This window comes from Panthera onca, chromosome E3, assembly GCF_046562875.1.
Source record: "Panthera onca isolate mPanOnc1 chromosome E3, mPanOnc1 haplotype 2, whole genome shotgun sequence".
Classification (NCBI taxonomy): domain Eukaryota; kingdom Metazoa; phylum Chordata; class Mammalia; order Carnivora; family Felidae; genus Panthera; species Panthera onca.
Window position 1 is genome coordinate 11,860,950 of NC_138354.1, and position 17,906 is coordinate 11,878,855.

Here is a 17,906-nt window from a genome sequence, read left to right on the forward strand (position 1 = left end):
TTGTACACCCACGAAAACGAGCAGACCCTGTATCAGTCAGGATTGGCTAGGTTATGTTACCGTAACAAACATCCCACCTGTCTTAGTGGCTTGTATTGGTTTCTTACTCACTCACACTGCATGCCTAATCATTCAGCTGGCAGTTTTGCTCCCAGATTTCCTCACCCCCTCGGATCCAGACAACAGAGTGGCCACCTTTGCCAGTCTCAGGGGGCACAGAGAAGGAACGGGGTGAATCGCAACCTGGCCGGTAGCTCCCGTCCAGAAGTGACGTCACCACCATGCCACTTGGCCCTGCCTGAAATCAAAGGGAATGGGATGGAGGGAGGCCAACCAACTGCCTCAGAGAAGCATGCAGGTTTGGTGAACGGGTTTCTCACAAGGGAAACTGAGGCCCTTGGTTAAGTCAGTGAGCCAGGTGTAAGGAAGTGAATCATGGTCTGTCTGAACACGGAACACAGGGCATCCCATTTGTCTCTTTGGTCTGCTTGCTTCTCGTGAATTCACGGAGCCTAATGCTTGGTCTCTCTGGAGAAGCCAGTTGGCAAGGTGCCTTGTGACACCCAGAAGCGGGCCTTTGTCACTCTGATGTGGCACAGATTTCCAGGCCAAGTGCCAAGTGCTGTCCGGACTTGTGGAGATGTCCTTGTGGATATGGTACTCATAATCCAAGTCCATGCCTGCTTTTCCAAAATGGCTTGCTGGCCCACTTCCTGAGCAACCCCTACCTTGCTGGCCCGCTTCCTGAACAACCCCTACCTTGCAAAACCAAAAGGCAAATCTCGTTATCCACGCTCCAATTCGAGAAAACTCCTGGAATATCTCTACTTGTAGAAATGTGATGGAGGAAGAAAGAGTGTGCATACCCCCTCCTTTCTGAAGTATTGAGCAACTCATTATTCATCAAATGGCATTTCAGAATAGTGTGGTTGTTTTAATTCAACGCTTTTTAACTTTTTCTTTTTGTACGTGTTTTAAAATTTCTATTAACGTTTATTTATTTTTGAGACGGAGAGAGACAGAGCGCGAGCAGGGGAGGGGCAGAAAGAGAGGGAGACACAGAATCTGAAACAAGCTCCAGGCTCTGAGCAGTCAGCACAGAGCCCAACACGGGGCTCGAACTCACGGACAGTGAGATTGTGACCTGAGCCAAAGTTGGACGCTTAACCGACTGAGCCACCCAGGCGCCCCTCTGCCTCTGTGATTTTTAAAAAAATTTTTGAATGTTTTTTTAAATTTATTTTTGAAGGAGAGAGAGAGACAGAGCATGAGCAGGGGATGGGCAGAGAGAGAGGGAGACACAGAATCCGAAGCAGGCTCCAGGCTCCGAGCTGCCAGCACAGAGCCCAACGCGGGGCTCGAACCCACGAACCATGGGATCATGACGTGAGCCGAAGTCGGTCGCCCAACCGACTGAGCCACCCAGGCGCCCCAACCTTTTTTGATTTTTTTCAGTCATGGGGTCACACTTGTGGTTCTATTTGGTAAATGCACTATGGACATGCGCCCACAACACCCAGGTCTGGAATCACTGACCTCCGTGTGCTCGGCTACTGAAACTTCACCCGAACCACTTAACAATAATCTAAGCGTAAGCCTCCGCTTTTAGCTTCTTCTGTTCCCCAGCCTTCTCTTACTGACTTGTTAAAAGAAAATCAAATGGTCACACACGAGACAGAAACAGAGGTAAATGTAAACCTGTCCAAGACGTCATCCCGTGGCTCTCAACTGGGGGGTGCGGATGCGTGTCATTTGCATACATTTTATCACCTCTCTCTGCCCGGGACTCATCCCAAACCAGTGAATCGGAACTCCAGAAATGGGGCCCGGGGCACATTTCTATTTCAGGACGTTGCTTTCAGATTTGAGAACCACTGAATAAGGTCCTCAACCACTGAGTAGCTGAGCTAGCTCCCATTCCTGACCCCTGCCCCCACCCTTGTATTACTTTACGTGTGTATTTCTCATCAAATGAATGATGCATTTGTAGATGTTGTGTTGGGGTTGCAACATGTTTATTCTGCTAGGCCCTACGTGCTTCTGGATGCTAATTGAGGTCACTTTCATTGTTTGTCCCTGAGTCTGCCGGAATAATAAGCCTCACTTGTCAAGGGATATGGCCTTATCACTCCCTCTTGCATTTTTCTGGGACCCACGGGAGGAGAGGGGATATTTGCCTCATATAGGACTCCTGCCACATCCTGTACCTCCAGCTGGCTCACCACCCCCATTTGGGCCATCGACAAGGGGGTATCAATCTGCCCCTCAGCTCCGGATTTTCTGGCTGTGGCAACACCAACTCCTAACCTCCACCCACCTCCAGATCTCCAACATGGACTTTCCTCATTTGCTTGCCGGGAAAGGTTTCCTTTTTTGTTGTTGTTTCTTCATTTCGGTGCTGGGCGTGCAGAGATGGGGGGTAGGTAAGACCCATGGTTGAGTGGCACTGTTGGAGATTCTGGGTCCTATGTTCCCCTGCAACAATTCTTTCCCAGGTACCCTAGACCCCGATGGTCCAGTTGGACTCTCCCAACGGACTCCTTCCTTGGTGCCATTTTGTCTGCCCTTCTCCTTCCGGCAAGCGAGCTTCTGTGGCTTTCCCATCTGTAGACTGTTTCAGGACCTCTCCTAAAACTACACGTTGCATTCCACCCCCATGATACGGTCTACCCCCAGTGGAGGCAAGGAGGCAGAATCTCCACAAAAGACGGGGGGTTCCGCGACACCAACCCCCAGATTCACAGGGGGTTCCGATCTGCAGCACGGATCAGAAAGTGTGTTGCTGCGGAGGGGCCTGGCTAGGACTTAGACTAGAATCTTCTTTTCAGTGTCTAGGACTGAGTGTCTAGACGACTCCTCATCCCGCAAGGCAAGGTGGCAACTTTCCCAGGATAAGGGAATGACATTCCTGCCTCAGTTTCCACTTTGTAACAGTTGGTAGCCTTCCATTCTAAACTGAGCTGAGGTGAATCTGCCCATGCAGCTATTTAAAAGGAAGCCAGAGGAAGGTGTCCTAAGGCTTTTCAGAGCCAGGGTACCCAAAGAGGCAGAGGGAGGTGTGACAGGGGATACTCTGGAGACAAAGCCTGACAAAGGGCTGTGGAGCTGAGTCTCCTCCCCAGAGGACACGAGGGGAAGGGGGCTTTAAAGCACCATTAAGAGCTTCCAAATATGTTCCTTCTTTCAGGAGGCACAGGAGACTGATGCCTGAGAACAGGAACATGGGTCACAGACTGGGTCAGATTTCCAACTGGAGGTGGGGGGGATGGCTGGCCACTTGCTTTGGTGGCAGAGCCTGGAGTCAATGGCATTGGGACTGGCCAGCAAAGGGTCTGCAGGGGTATGGGGGATGTGAGTGTTCCCGTGGAATGGACCTGGGCAACACTGCAGAGAAGGCAACTGTGGGGCCATCTTTGTTCCTCAGGCTGCCCAGAGCAGCAAGGAATCCCAGCAGAAAGAGGCCAGAGGACCATGGCTGGGTGCCCAGGGGTGAAGAAAGGTGGGAAGTCGTGACCTGAAATAGAGACATCACCCCAGGCCCCAGGCCAAGGGAACCACACAATCTTCTAAAGCACCCAAAGCGAAAAACCAAAAACTTTTGGGGGGGCGGGGTAAGGAAAGCACAGTTGGTGGAGGGCCGGGGAGAGGGGGACAGAGGATCCAAAGCTGAAGCCAGCTCTGCGCTGACAGGCTGACAGAAGGGAGCCTGACGCGGGGCCCGAACTTGCGAACCGCGAGATCATGAGCTGAAGCTGAAGTTGGACGCTCAACTGACTGAGCCACCCAGGTGCCCCAAGAAGCAACAACCTTAAAATGTGAACAGACACAGAGAACAAAAAGCCAGGTAAACACAGAGCTAGTTCAAGGAACAACTTTCCTGCCCTTTCCTCCTCCTCCGTGCAGCCCCCAGAGGCTGATGCTGTAGGGGCAGGGGGTGCGGGGGGGTGGGGTGGGGGGTGGTTCCGAAGAAGGGAAGTTGGAAACCACTGGCCCCTCTTCTCCTCTCCTACTGCAGGCTTCCAGCCAAGTCCAGAGTCTCTACTTAAATTACGGTGTGAGCATTCAAGTTTCTGAATCAATGTGTGTTTGTGATCTCACGCAACTTCTAGACGTCCTCTTAGCTGAGAGTGGCAGAGAAAGCAAAGACTTTGCAGGCTAGGAGAATCATCACACGGGGTGTAAAACGACCCTGTGAGCTAACGTTTAAAGGCACAATGACGGACAGAACAAAGTTGCGGCGTGATCGCAATCTATGCGTCTCTGTACAAGTTACAACAGGAAACGGGAGGCAGAAGTCAGCGGAAACCCGTACGTGGTAAGCTGTGCTTCTCGAATGGCCTTCTGTGAATTTCATATTGTTCTCCATATTCTTTTTAAAAAGGAAATCAAGGGGAGGGACTCGAGTCCACACTTAGACCAGAACTTGGAAGAGTAGATTGGAAGATCGCGGTGCCCCCGGAGGGATGGGTTCAGGAATCCCAAGAATGAGGCGACATTCAGGACCCAGGGGTTTCCTCACCTACCAGGCTTGTCTTGGGTAGCCACAGGACAAATAGGTCTCTGCATCAGCCTATGGCCTAGATATTCCCTAGGTCAATAATACCCTAATAACATGGTATGGTGACAGGTGGTAACTACGTTTGCTGTGGTGAGAAGTTAGTAATAAATTGTTGAATCACTATGTTGTACATCAGAAACTAATATAATATTACATGTCAGCTATACTACTATTAAAAATAAAAATTAAAGGGGCGCCTGGGTGGCTCAGTCGGTTAAGCGTCCGACTTCGGCTCAGGTCACGATCTCGCGGTCCGCGGGTTCGAGCCCCGCATCGGGCTCTTGGCTGATGGCTCAGAGCCTGGAGCCTGCTTCCGATTCTGTGTTTCCCCCTCTCTCTGCCCCTCCCCCGTTCATGCTGTGTCTCTCTCTGTCTGAAAAATAAATAAACGTTAAAAAAAATTAAAAAAATAAAAATTAAAAGCAAAAAAACTTTAAGTTTATTTATTTTTGAGAGAGAGAGTGAGCAAGATCACAAGTGGGGTTGGGGTAGAGAGAGAGGTATAGAGAGAGAATCCCAAGCAGGCTCCGTGCTGTCAGCACAGAGCCCCACGCGGGACTTGAACTCACGAACTGTGTGATCATGACCTGAGTCGAAATCAAGAGCCAGACGCTTAAGCAACCGGGCCACCCAGGTGCCCCAGTAGTTAAAAGGTTTTTAAAGGTTCATATAGAAGCCTTAACTGGGTTCGCTGGCTCAACACCACATCACTATCTCAAGGCTGTGTCCCGGGAGCAGCCTCTGGGAGTGGGAAAGGCAGGCAGAACGCACATTCCCAGGACAGGGCAGGGGGCGGGGAGGCCCCCGTGGCTTGGGTCCTGCTCACGGGTCAGCCAGCGGTCGTGTCTTCTCCATGACCTGCCCCCACAACCTCAAGGAGAATTACCACTTGTATCGAACGTTCCTGTAGGAGTCCTACAGAAATCACCCAAGTGGAGGCGGGTGGAGTTTCACTTTGGAGAATTGCACAGCAGGTGCATGGGACACTTTCGGTGCGGCCACATAGCATTATTGGGACATTTACCTATACGGTGTAAGTTTCACTGGGCAAGCCGGTTGAAAATACATAAACACTATTAAATCGAGTCCCGTGGAAAACATGGCTAAAGGGCAGATTGATTTCAAGGAGCCTCTGCTAAGTGTACAAAATTGCAGTGTGCTTTTGGTTTGTTTTCTCTAAAAGGTCTGCTGGTCCGCCCCTTGCCCCCGAGCTAACCCATGAAATAATGTCAACCTACAGCGTCATTTGGGAGATGATTTGACTTAAGCTGGAAACGGGGTCAGGGGTATTGATTGGAAACATAGTGACAAGGCCCGTTTTTACTGATAAGCAGGGCATGGTCAGACTCATTCCTGGGGGCTACTCTTCCAGAAAGGCGGGGTAGGCGGCCAAGTCTGGCATGCTACAATGCCCCAGAATTAAGTGCTGCTTCTGGGAAGCCTCTACTCCATGAGGAGAGCCACTCGCTCTTGCTGAGTTCTGGACAACTCTGCAGATGCTGTCTTTTGGAACGTGGCCTCTCATGAACGTGGAAGAACACGGAGATTAGAATCCAACAGACTTGGTTCGAATTCTGGCTGCACTGACCATATCCCCTAGGGGTGCTGCTTCTCCGCGTGGCTGTCTCTACAGCCTGGAGGTTCATTCTGAGGACTCAAATGATGCTTTACATGTGAAAGCCTTTTGCACAATGCTGGGCACACAGCACGACTTCAACAGATAGTCTATTTCTACAATAAAAGAGTTAAGTACGGCAGTTCGCCACTAAGATGTCCTATCTCATAAAGAAAAAATAATTCTTGAATAGGAGTCAGTGGTTGGGGGTTGATGGGCAGTTCATCCCCAAACTACTTGAAGTCCAGGAAGTTTAAAAAAAAAAATTGGTAGCAATTAGAGTAAGAAAACTTAATACCCAGCTCGTTTCAGAATGCCTGCACGATCCGATTCTCATCAACACTACAACTGGACAAAGACTCTTGAAGGTTCCGCCTCTACCGCTCCACTCCCTTTCGCCTGGCCGCCAGCCTCCTTAAATATTCGTCTGCTTCTCTTTTTCTGTGTTCCTTTGAAAAGGTTTGTCGAGTGAGCCACTGACATTTTTTAAGGCAACGCTGGAAACACCTGAGCGGGCAAAGCCCGGCATTACTAACAGAGGGTGTTAAAAAGATAAATTGTTGTGGAGCGGGAGAGAGAGAAAATTATACGTGAGTGTAGAGGGTGGCCCCTGAGGGGTCTTCGGAGCTGCTGTTGAGTGAGCAGCTTTTCAGGTGTCGAGCAAAAAGAGGCTGTAAAGCAACCAAAATGTTTACGTGAGGTCCTAGGGCGTGCAATCCAGGAGACAGAGAGTCCCCGGAGACTGAAGGCAGTACACCCTGAGAGAGGTTACACGACTTGTTTGGAAAGAATCGTGCTCGGTGCTGACGGGAGGTAAACCACCTACCACACCGTTGCTCTTGGGCTGACAGATGTCACACTGTCTCTTTCTCAGCCCCGAGGAGCAGGATGTGTCCTAGGAGGTGGCTGTGTGGCAACCGACGAGTTGCAATGGACAGAAGTCAAAAGTCCGTGGTGTTCCAAGCACTGAAACGGGAGATGTGCCTATGCGTAGCTTCCTCAGTTTCCCCCTGAGCCTATTGTGAGGGACTTTTAGCAATGCTTACTTCACGGTGGAATCCCCTTTCACCGCAGAGGATCAAGCTTTCCAACTGGGAGAGCACTCTTTTCCCCCTGCCGTTCCTTGAAAATGTTCTTACGTAATGACTGAACGCCTCTCCCAAGAGCTCTCACTCGGGAGCAAACCCTCGCGGAAGCACCTGCCAGCCTCTATCTCTCAACTCCGTGTCATGCTTTTGAGCCCCCCCTTTTTTTTTTTGCCTTTGGTCGCTCTCTCCTGGAGCCTCAAGAGCCCCCTTCTCTGCCTTTGATGCGGACGCCAGCCTGTGTCAACGTGACTGGGGTCTCCTTGGGCATCCGTTGACTCTTGTGGAGCCTGTGGTCCAAGCCCCAAACCCGACTTGTTTCTGTCAACAGCCCTTCTCTTCAAACCCTTGAAAGCAGCTCTATTTATCCTCATTGTACCAACAACATTCCATGACTGTTCCACGTCCCAGACTCGGTATTTTTCCATTTGTCACCTCGATTCCTCCTCAAGTCAGGAAGTTAGCAAACTGCAAAGAGCCAGGTATGAACTTGTTTAAGTTTTAGGAGCATTGTGGTGGCCACTCAACCCTCAAAGCACAAAAACAACCGCAGAGAGCGTGGAAACAAACGATCCCGGCTGTGTTCCCATAAACGTTATAAACAACATGTCCGTGAGCGGGCCTGGCTTGGTCCCAATAAAACTTTATTTAAACACACATTCAGCAGGGTAGTCTTGGCCGGCGGGCTGTAGCGTGCCTGCCCCTCGCTCTAAACAACCCGTCGGAGTGTGTTATTAGTACTTCTTCTACGATGGAGAAAAGGAAGCCTGGCGAAGAGATTAATTTCCAAACATCACACAGGTTGGGGGTGGCAACCCAGGGTGCGTCTGAGTCCAGTGCCCGTGTCAATTCTGCGCCGAAATCCCTGCAAACGATGACGACGTTCGCGTTAGGAAGAGTGACGTGGAAGACGGGGGGTTTTCCCAGCAGCCTGCACCTTCTTCCTTATTACAAGCTCCCACCCCCCCCCCCGCCCCCCGGATTTCACCAGCTCCACGTGGGCTGGAATACTGCTCAGGGTAACGACTGCTCTTGGGGCTCTGACGTGGCTGCCCTGCGTGGCTATCCTGCCTTGGCATGTAACTTCCAGAAAGCTACAGACAACAGCTTTTTCTTCCTTGGCCTGGAATTTGAGTAATATATTTTAGCCCTTGTGTTAAGGGCATTTAGGAACCTCAGACATTACTGAGTGCACACGCGTGTGTGTGGTGTGTCGGTGTATATACGAGACATTGAGCTAAGTCCTGGAAATACACCATAAAACAGTGAAAAGAGGGGCACCTGGGTGGCTCGGTCGGTTAAGCGTCCGACTCTTGATCTCAGTTCAGGTCATGATCTCACGGTTTGTGAGTTCAAGCCCCACAAGGGAGCTGGTGTGCAGCCTGCTTGGGATTCTTTCTTTCCCTCTGTCTCTGACCCTCCCCAGCTTGTGTTCACTCCCATGCTCGCTCTCTCTCTCTCTCTCTCTCTCTCTCTCTCTCAGAATGGATAAACATAAAAAAAAACAGTGAAAAGGACGGACCTGTTCCTGCCTCGGTGAAATGACCATCTAGACCTCTATGTGATGGAGTCTGTGTTGCTCAGGTCTATAGTTTAGTCCTTGTCCACATTATTCGGATGAACCCTCGGAACCTGAGCTAGGCATCATTAACCCCATTTTAAGGGTGGGTAAGCTCAGGCTGGGAGGTGCAGGGACCTGTCACATGGTGACAACTTTGGTGGTGGAGTGGGGTCTTTGGCTTGGGGTTTCTGGCCCCTGGCCCCGTGCCCTTTCCGGCACGCCTCGTAGCTCTGCCTCTCCCAGAGCCACACTCTGCACCATTGGGCTCTACTCCTGCACCCCCAGCTGGCAGCGTCTTTGTCTGAACTTTATATAACCTGGCTCCTTTCCAGGTCCTCTGGCAGCTGTCCCAATTCTCGTTTTCTATCTGCCCGGCATCTCCCCAGTTACCTTCTGAAGCTCTTATCCTTCTCTGGCAGCCAAATGCCCTCTATTTTATTTCCTCCCCAGGGCACACTCATAGGATGGAGAAAAGCCGAGAGATTGTTCACTTTCTTAACAGGAGCTGCTTTCAATTCAGCCACAGCTGCGACACGTTTCACAAGTTAGATGGATCCCAAGACAGATGGCTCAGCAGCGACTATTTTAAGCCCCAGAGTCACAAGAACGGATCCAAAATAACTCAGTCCAGCAGGGGTCAAACGCAGAGCAGACCTGCCGGCTTTGGGAAAAGCATGACCCCGGGTCCTCGGCGTCGTCAAGTGAGTCAGCTCTGGTGTTTTCTAGTTAATAAGACTTCTTCGGCGCAGTTCTTATGCTGATGTTTCAGGGCTGAGTTGGCTCTGTGTTCAGCTGCTGCTCTCAAAAACAACAACAACAGCAGCAACAAAAACTCCCTCCACGTCTTCAAAGCTCTCATCTGAATATTAGTTACTGCGCTCAAGATTCGTACCAGGGGACGCTCTGCTCCCCTGTGTATCAGTCAGCTAATTGCAACAGTGATGCTGTGTAAGAAACCACGTCAAAACTCTGTGGCTTGGGGCGCCTGGGTGGCGCAGTCGGTTAAGCGTCCGACTTCAGCCAGGTCACGATCTCACGGTCCGTGAGTTCGAGCCCCGCGTCAGGCTCTGGGCTGATGGCTCGGAGCCTGGAGCCTGTTTCCGATTCTGTGTCTCCCTCTCTCTCTGCCCCTCCCCCGTTCATGCTCTGTCTCTCTCTGTCCCAAAAATAAATAAAAAACGTTGAAAAAAAAAATTAAAAAAACTCTGTGGCTTAAGGCAATGATTATTTATTCTCTTTCAAGTGCCTGGACTCGGCTGGGGTTCAGCTGATCTGGACTCGGCCTGGTTGGCCTTGGCTCCAGGTTGTAAATTTCCTTCTGTGGCAACACCTACTTTTCACTTTTGTTGGACCAGCCAGTTGTTTTCGTTGCAGTGGTAGAAATGCAAGAGGAAGAATGTCCCGCTACACATGCATGTTTCAGGCCTTTGTTTGCATGTGTCTGCTACAATCACATTGGCCAGAGCACTCTATGTGGTCAAGCCCAATACCATTGAGACAGGAAGTAGAGCCCACCCCACCGCTAATGGAGCAAGGAGGGACTGTAACTCACGCGGCAATGACTGTGGAAAGGAGAGTGGAGAATTAGGAACTATCCATTACCCCTGGGCTGCAAAACACCTGGAAAAGAAGGCTGGCTGGAGGGCAGCAGAGAAACCTGGTGGTCTTTCCCCATTGAGGAGCTATGACTACTCATTTTCCTTATGACTCCGGGGGAGACTCAGAGCCATGACAGATGGCCTGACTTTCCCCTTTGCAGTGGCCTTAAACCACCTCTGCATTCTTTTGTATGGACTGCCCTTCTGTCCCTTGAGGGGGCTGCTACTGATTCTTCGAACCGGCTCCCCAGAGGGCTCTCATAGATCTGGTAAGTCCGGAGATGTAAACAGGATGCACGAGTAGAGGGTGACTTAAGGTCCCGAGCCCATTTATTTGCATGCCCCTGTCCCTGCACGTGAGGATGTCTTCAGTTTCAATGATGATACCAGAGAGGCGGGCTTCCGTGAGCTCACTGGAGATGGCAGCACGTTCAAGGTAAAGCTGTCCTGCTTTTGAGGCCATCAGAATTTGTCCGTGGGCCGGCAGTGGGGGCAGACGTACCGTGTGTAGGGATTTTCATGTACAAAAGACCGTGCGGCGCTCAGAGGCGTTGCTAGAATCATATGGTGCTTCTCATTGCACCTACCCCTGTCGAGCACACTGAGCCTTGGTGAAAGGGACATTTGCCTTCAGAGTCATGGGGGCAATGATGCAGTGTCATCTGTCTTCCGTCACTTGCTATCTCACGGCCCTCCTTAATATGTTCATGGCATTTGTCACCGTATGGCATTATGGGTTTGCGTATTTGCTTATTGCCTTTTTCCTCCACTACTCTTCAGGGGCAAGAATGTATACCTCTTTGTATGCCTCCTTTAGGGCTGTATCCCCAGAACCTAGACTCTGATACATGGTATTAGTCAAAAAGGAGTTCAATTAGACATTTGTTACATAAATAAATAAATAATCTTGTCTCACCATGTGGAACAGAGTATTAGTATCCTACTATCCTCCCTCCCTCTTTCCCTCCCTCCCTCCCTTCCTTCCTCCTTTCCTTTCCTTTCCCTTCCTTCCCTTCCCTTCTTCCTTCTATCATCCTTCCTTCCTTCCTTCCTTAACTTCCTTCCCCTCCCTTCTTCCTCCTATCATCCTTCCTTCCTTCTTTCCTTTCCTTTCCTTCCCTTCCCCTCCCTTCTTCCATCATCCTTCCTTCCTTCTTTCCTTTCATTTCCTTTCCCTTCCTTCCCTTCCCTTCTTCCTTCTATCATCCTTCTTTCCTTTCCTTTCCTTCCCCTCCTTTCTTCCTCCTATCATCCTTCCTTCCTTCTTTCCTTTCCTTTCCCTTCCTTCCCTTCCCTTGTTCCTTCTATCATCCTTCCTTCCTTCTTTCCTTTCCTTCCCCTCCCTTCTTCCTCCTATCATCCTTCCTTCCTTCCTTCTTTCCTTTCATTTCCTTTCCCTTCCTTCCCTTCCCTTCTTCCATCATCCTTCCTTCTTTCCTTTCCTTTCCTTCCCTTCCCTTCTTCCTTCTATCATCCTTCCTTCCTTCTTTCCTTTCCTTTCCCTTCCTTCCCTTCCCTTCTTCCTTCTATCATCCTTCCTTCCTTCCTTCCTTCTTTCCTTTCCTTCCCCTCCCTTCTTCCTCCTATCATCCTTCCTTCTTTCCTTTCATTTCCTTTCCCTTCCTTCCCTTCCCTTCTTCCATCATCCTTCCTTCTTTCCTTTCCTTTCCTTTCCTTCCCTTCTCTTCCCTTCCCCTCCCTTCTTCCTTCTATCATCCTTCCTTCCTTCTTTCCTTTCCTTTCCTTTCCCTTCCCTTCTTCCTTCTATCATCCTTCCTTCCTTCTTTCCTTTCCTTTCCTTTCCTTTCCTTTCCTTTCCTTTCCTTCCCTTTTTCCTTCTATCATCTTTCTTTTCTTTTTTCTGTCTGTCTGTCCTTCCTCTTATCCTTCCTCTGGATATATATTGATGACTCCACCTAAGATTACTTCATCTTGCATGATTCTATAACTTCCCCAATGTGCACTGTAAACTTCCCTTTGGCTGTGTTAACATTTAGGGCCAACTAGGGATATCAGAGGAAAGAAATCAATCTTGGCTCAGGGAGACCCAGACCTTTTGAAATTCAGATGTGAGGGCGCTTTGGGCTTAGAAATTATCTTGCTTTCCATTCATAGAGAAACACTGGAAGTGGGTGAAGGCATCATCTAGGTTTTAGCTATCCTACATGCCAGCGTGACCTCAAGCTGGCCAGCTGTGGCACACAGAATCAGCCCCCTCCGTGACGTCCGTGGTCTAATCGCGTTGGGATCCTGTAATCGTGTTAGATCACGTGGCAGAGAGGGAATTAAGGTTGCAAATGAAATTAAGGTTTCTAATCAGTTGACCTTGAGATAAGTAGATCATACTGAATCCTCAGAGGGGGCCCAAAGTTAAAAGTTGCTTGGGGGTCCAATTGTTAAAAAATAAAAGTGTTTTAATGGGAAAGGAGGAGGGAGAAGATCAGCGTCAGAATAATGTCACCTGAGGAGGAGTCAGCTAGCCTTTGCTGGCTTTGAAGCTGGAAGGGGGCCGTGAGCCACAGAATGCAGAAACTGGCAAAGGCAAGAAGATGGATCCTTCTCGAAGACCTCCAGAAATGAACACATCCCTGCCGGCACTTGATTTGAGCCTATTTTGGACTTAATGGCCTCTAGAACCACAACATAATAATTCTGCGCCGTTTTCAGCCACTAAGCGTTTATGGCTTTAATTTTTTACGGCAGCAGCAGGAAACTAACATGCCCATTTGCCCACCGGGATGTTATGTTAACCTTTAAAACCAAGGGAATTGAACCAGATAGCGCCCACCCCTTTTCCAGGGCTAATTTCCTCTCCTTCGTAACACCTGCATTTTTGTAACCTGTCAAGGAGGCGAACGGGGGGCAGTGACCGGATGGGGGAGTCAGGCCGACCCAGGGTGCCTTGCACCCCTTAGCTCACTCTGAGCCTGTGAACAGAGCAGAACAGTGAGTTTTGCTCACCAGGAGAAGCATCACGCCCTTCCATGGGTGCATTGAGGGGCAAAGTCCATGGCGACTCGGTCCACTTTGCCTATCCCTTGCAGCTTTCTGCCAGGCCTCCTTTCTATAACAAACAGAGAAAGCGTGGCACACGTACAGGGGGCGGTGAAGACACCGGCCTAAGTTTAACTGAAGGAGCTTCTGTGGGTTTGGCTGTTGGCTTTGTGGGCTTAATACCGTCTTCGTCGCAAAGATTTCCTGTTGTCCTCTCTGTGGTCACTGAATGTCCCTCTGGGACAGGCTGTAAAGGCTCTGGGCTCCCCCAACCTCAGCAGGAGTTTCAGCTTCAGAAAGTGCCCCAAATACAGCCGGGGGAGGTGGCTGGGATCCTTGGGGACACGATGATTCTGGAAAGAGTCCAAGGCTCTCACCTTGGAACCACAGGCAAATGTTGCAAGACTCCTGCTCGGGATCTGGACAAAAGAATGTAGGGACAGGAGCAGTTTGGGCTAGACAAGGAGTCAGTTTGGAAGGTCACAAACCCTCGGGGTGACCTCAGTCAGAGGCAAATGACCAATGGACCAGAGCATTCAATTTGATGAAGGATAGAGAAAGATCCCCATTCCAAGTGGTCCCCTAACTCTCTGTACTCACGCTTTTCAAAAATTATTTTATTTTTCAAGTTAATTTATTTATTTTGAGAGAGAGAGTGCAAGTCGGGGAGGGGCAGAGAGAGACCCAAGCAGGCTCCACGGCATCAGAGCAGAACACTACGCGGGGCTTGAACCCACGAGATAAGACATCGTGACCTGAGCTGAAGTCAAGAGCTGGATGCTTAACCAACAGAGCCACCCAGGCATCCCCTCACATTTTTTTTTTTAAGTGCAGTTCGTTTTCCATCCCAAACTAATTTATATCTTTTGTAGATACTTCACACTATCTAAAGCGATTCTGTACTTTTATTTCACAGGCAATAAAGGCTTATATTTTCTATTAGAGATCAGATTTAACATGGGAATACGGCATATCCCTCTGAAAAGGTGGCACAGTTAGCTAAACCCATTAAGGCATAAATCACCGCGATGTTATCCTTGCTGAGAGCTAAAAACTCGAGGGGGCAGACTCCCACAAATTCTCAAAAAATGAGAAAGTTTGACATAAAATGAATGGAGGAAAAATAGGAGGCAGAGCTGGGGGGACAGAAGGACCCCAATAAGGGCCAGTGAATCTCTCTCTCTCTCGCTCAGCCCGAGTGAGCGAGATTGTCCTGATCTCACCTGATCCCGTGGCACCTTCTGTGTTTATTTTACTGGCACTAGGTCATTAGGGAAAGATCTATTATTTTATTTATTTATTTTTTTAATGTTTATTTATTTTTGAGAGAGGGAGAGAGAGAGAGAGCACGAGCAGGGGAGGGGCAGAGAGACAGAGGGAGACACAGAATCCGAAGCAGGCTCCAGGCTCTGGGCTGTCGGCGCAGAGCCCGACGCGGGGCTCGAACCCACGAACCGTGAGATCATGAGCCGAGCTGAAGTCGGATGCTTAACCGACTGAGCCACCCAGGCGCCCCGGAAAGATGTAGATTTTAAAACTCGCCACTTGCTTTCATTCAACATCATTCCCTTGTTCAATCCTTTATTTTCTGCCGGTCGAGGTAAGCCCCCAGAGACAGAAGCTCAAATTCAATGTGGTCCCTGCCCACGGGCCACTCCAAGCTGCAGGACGCAGTATGAAAACTGTAACCTCGGCAAACCTTGGGTGGTAGCTTGCAAAGCCAGCCACCGCGTTTTGCCGCTTCTCTATCAAAGAGTAGAGTCCATTTATCCTCCTTTCAGATCCCGGCTGGCCTTCTGACTTGCTCGAATGCGGTAGAAATGGCCCCGCTCACATTCCGACCCCGGTTTCGCGAGACCTTGCTGTTCTTGGGCATCCTGCAACCACCTCGGTGTGAATCAGCCAGGGTTAGCCTGCTGGATGACGAGGGTGTGGGGCCCAGTTACTCGGTCCTGTAGCCAATGGCCGGCCAACCACCAGTCATGTGGGTGAAGGCTTGCTCACCGCAAACATGTAGTGAGCCCAACCCACAACCGCAGGGCAAGTGCCCGGCTACGCTCGGCCCAAACTGCCCACCCAACGTGAGCTAGAAATGATGGCATTTTAAGCCACCGATTTAGAGGCTTTTTCCTTTTTAACACAGCAACAGCTAATCGGTACAACCTCCCACAGCGGAAGGAAACATGGAGTTATGGGGAAGGGGGGGTTGCTTAACAATGACTTTGTCAAGGACGAGCAGTGGTTCACGGAGGGCCGTGTTGACAGTGGGGGGAGAAGAGTGGTTTGGGCCGAGGGGATGGCCCAGGGTGGGAGAGAAGATGTTTGAGATTCCAACTCACTCTCTCCTACGGATGGACCACATACATGGCTGTGCGCTTCGGGGAGTTGTCCTTTTTTTCATCAGAGTAGTAGCTGAGATCGTAGAAAAATCAACCCGGCCTCAAGTGATGGTTTTGCTCATTGTTCTTTGTTGAAAGAGGCTTTGCCTTAAAATAGACTGAATATCCCAACCTTACTTCTCTCGTGATAAGAGAACGTCGCCTCGCCAATCCCCTCCCAGCGCCGTGGGTACGATGTGATAGGCACGGCCCTGGACACGGTGGGTGTTACCGGCTGGCGATTTTGGAAAGAGATTTTCTGAGACAGCGTCCCTGGCTCTCCGTTTCTAGACGCAGGTGCCTGTGTCACTGCTTCTTTTTTGGAAATGGAGCTCCCACTGACATCAAAAAGAATCCTTCTCAAAGTGTGGAGAGACTGCAGGGCGGGCAGTGTGGTTCTCCCAGCGGCAGAGAATCGGCTCCCGATGCAGGGACTGGAGATCAAATTGGGTTAAACGCCCCCGTCCAAGCGAGCCTGGAAAATTCGCGCGTTGGACCTCGAATGGAGGGCAAGCCTCAAAGCCTGGCCTAGTTCTAAAATTAGATCAGTAATTTTATCCGAGAACGCGAGGGGGGTGAATACTCCTGGTTTTCCTTCTGGTCTAATGCCTGAGTGGGGGGAGGACTAGGGCTACATTTGTGCCTTGACGATTTCGAGAAGGTGTCCTGTGGATATTTCTCAGGGGAAAAAAGCAAAAGTAAGGGGAGACCCGCTTAAAATGTCAAGTCACATTGTTGGCAGACGCCTAAGGTGATCTTTGCTGCTTTTCCCTGCAAGTAATTCAAGCAACATTACATGTGCCGTGACAACAGGGAGTGGTCTGGAACACACGGCTTGATCTCTGGGAGCCGGCTGCCGCAAGGACAGTCTGAAAGGTCCTTCATGCATTTTATCATCCTTCAAGGGGTGCTTATTCTCTGGGAGCGGGGGGCTGCGGGGAGGGGGGGATTAGTTTATATGCTCGAAGAGCCATAGCAACAGAGAAGGCATGGGAGGCTGTGGGTGTGCGTAGGGCTGATTTTAAATATTTTATTTTATTTAAAAAAATTTTAATCCTTATTTATTTTTGAGAGAGAGAGAGGGAGAGAGAGAGAGACAGACAGACAGAGCATGAGCCCGGGAGGGGCAGAGAGAGAGGGAGACACAGAATCCGAAGCAGGCTCCGGGCTCCGAGCTGTCAGCACAGAGCCTGACGCAGGGCTCAAACCCACGAACCGCGAGATCATGACCCGAGCCGAAGTCGGCTGCTTAACCGACTGAGCTACCCAGGTGCCCCTAAATATTTTAAAAGTTAAATGGACATATGCATATGTATGTATACACACACACACACACACACTCAAGGCTCCACAGTCAAAAATATCAGCTGCCTCTGTTTGGGGATCGAGTTATTTCCACCCCTCCTGACTACCCAATGTTGAAAAGAAGGTCTCGTTGGCAATCATGTGTGTGTATATATATATATTCATTCGATAAAAAAGTAAGAGCCGAGTGATTAATGATCAGGTTATAAATGCAGTGTGTTAGCGTCTCAGGGGGAACAAGAGGGGCCCGTTCACGCAGCCCTGGAATTCAGAGTCTGCTGAATGGGCACAGGACTGGCCAAGCCAACAGACTGAATGGCCGCATTGGGAGAAGCCAGTGTTTCCGCAGTGGTCGTCAGTATAACCACTGGAGATACAGATGTTTCCGTGAAGATTTTCAGAACGATCAATGTACTCTTGAGGCAAATCTTGGGCTTACCTGTCTCCCTTATAACCTGAAAAGCAAGGCATGGGGGTTTGATTGAATTGCCTAGTAATTCTGTCATGAACTGCACTGCTTTTTTCTACCTTGAACACATTACTGATGGTAACAAGGGAGTTATTTTCAATCAAAGCGTGCTCCAACGAAAAAGATTTCTCCTAACATTGTGATCCTTTCCTCTGAAATCCATTTCAGATTGGCGGATAAAATGTGATTATATTTACACTTCCCTGACACAATTCAGGCAGCAAAATAACAGCCTGCCGGAGACATTTTTCTTCTTCGTATTTAGATCTGTCAGTGCTGTAGTGCTGGGGGAACAGGGAGGGGTGACCGAGGCAGCTGGGGTTGGTGATATGGTTTACTTGGC

The 17,906-nt window shown here is 49.8% G+C and overlaps 1 long non-coding RNA gene across 1 annotated transcript in view; it reads right to left on the minus strand.

Moving 5' to 3' along the window:
* Positions 1 to 7,900: 7,900 nt before the first annotated feature.
* The window catches only part of LOC132689417 (uncharacterized), a 71,496-nt gene continuing 61,490 nt past the window's right edge, over positions 7,901 to 17,906 (minus strand). Inside the window, exon 4 of the long non-coding RNA XR_009614996.2 lies at positions 7,901 to 8,123. This is a non-coding gene — a long non-coding RNA (uncharacterized LOC132689417). The remainder of the gene's footprint in view (positions 8,124 to 17,906) is intronic.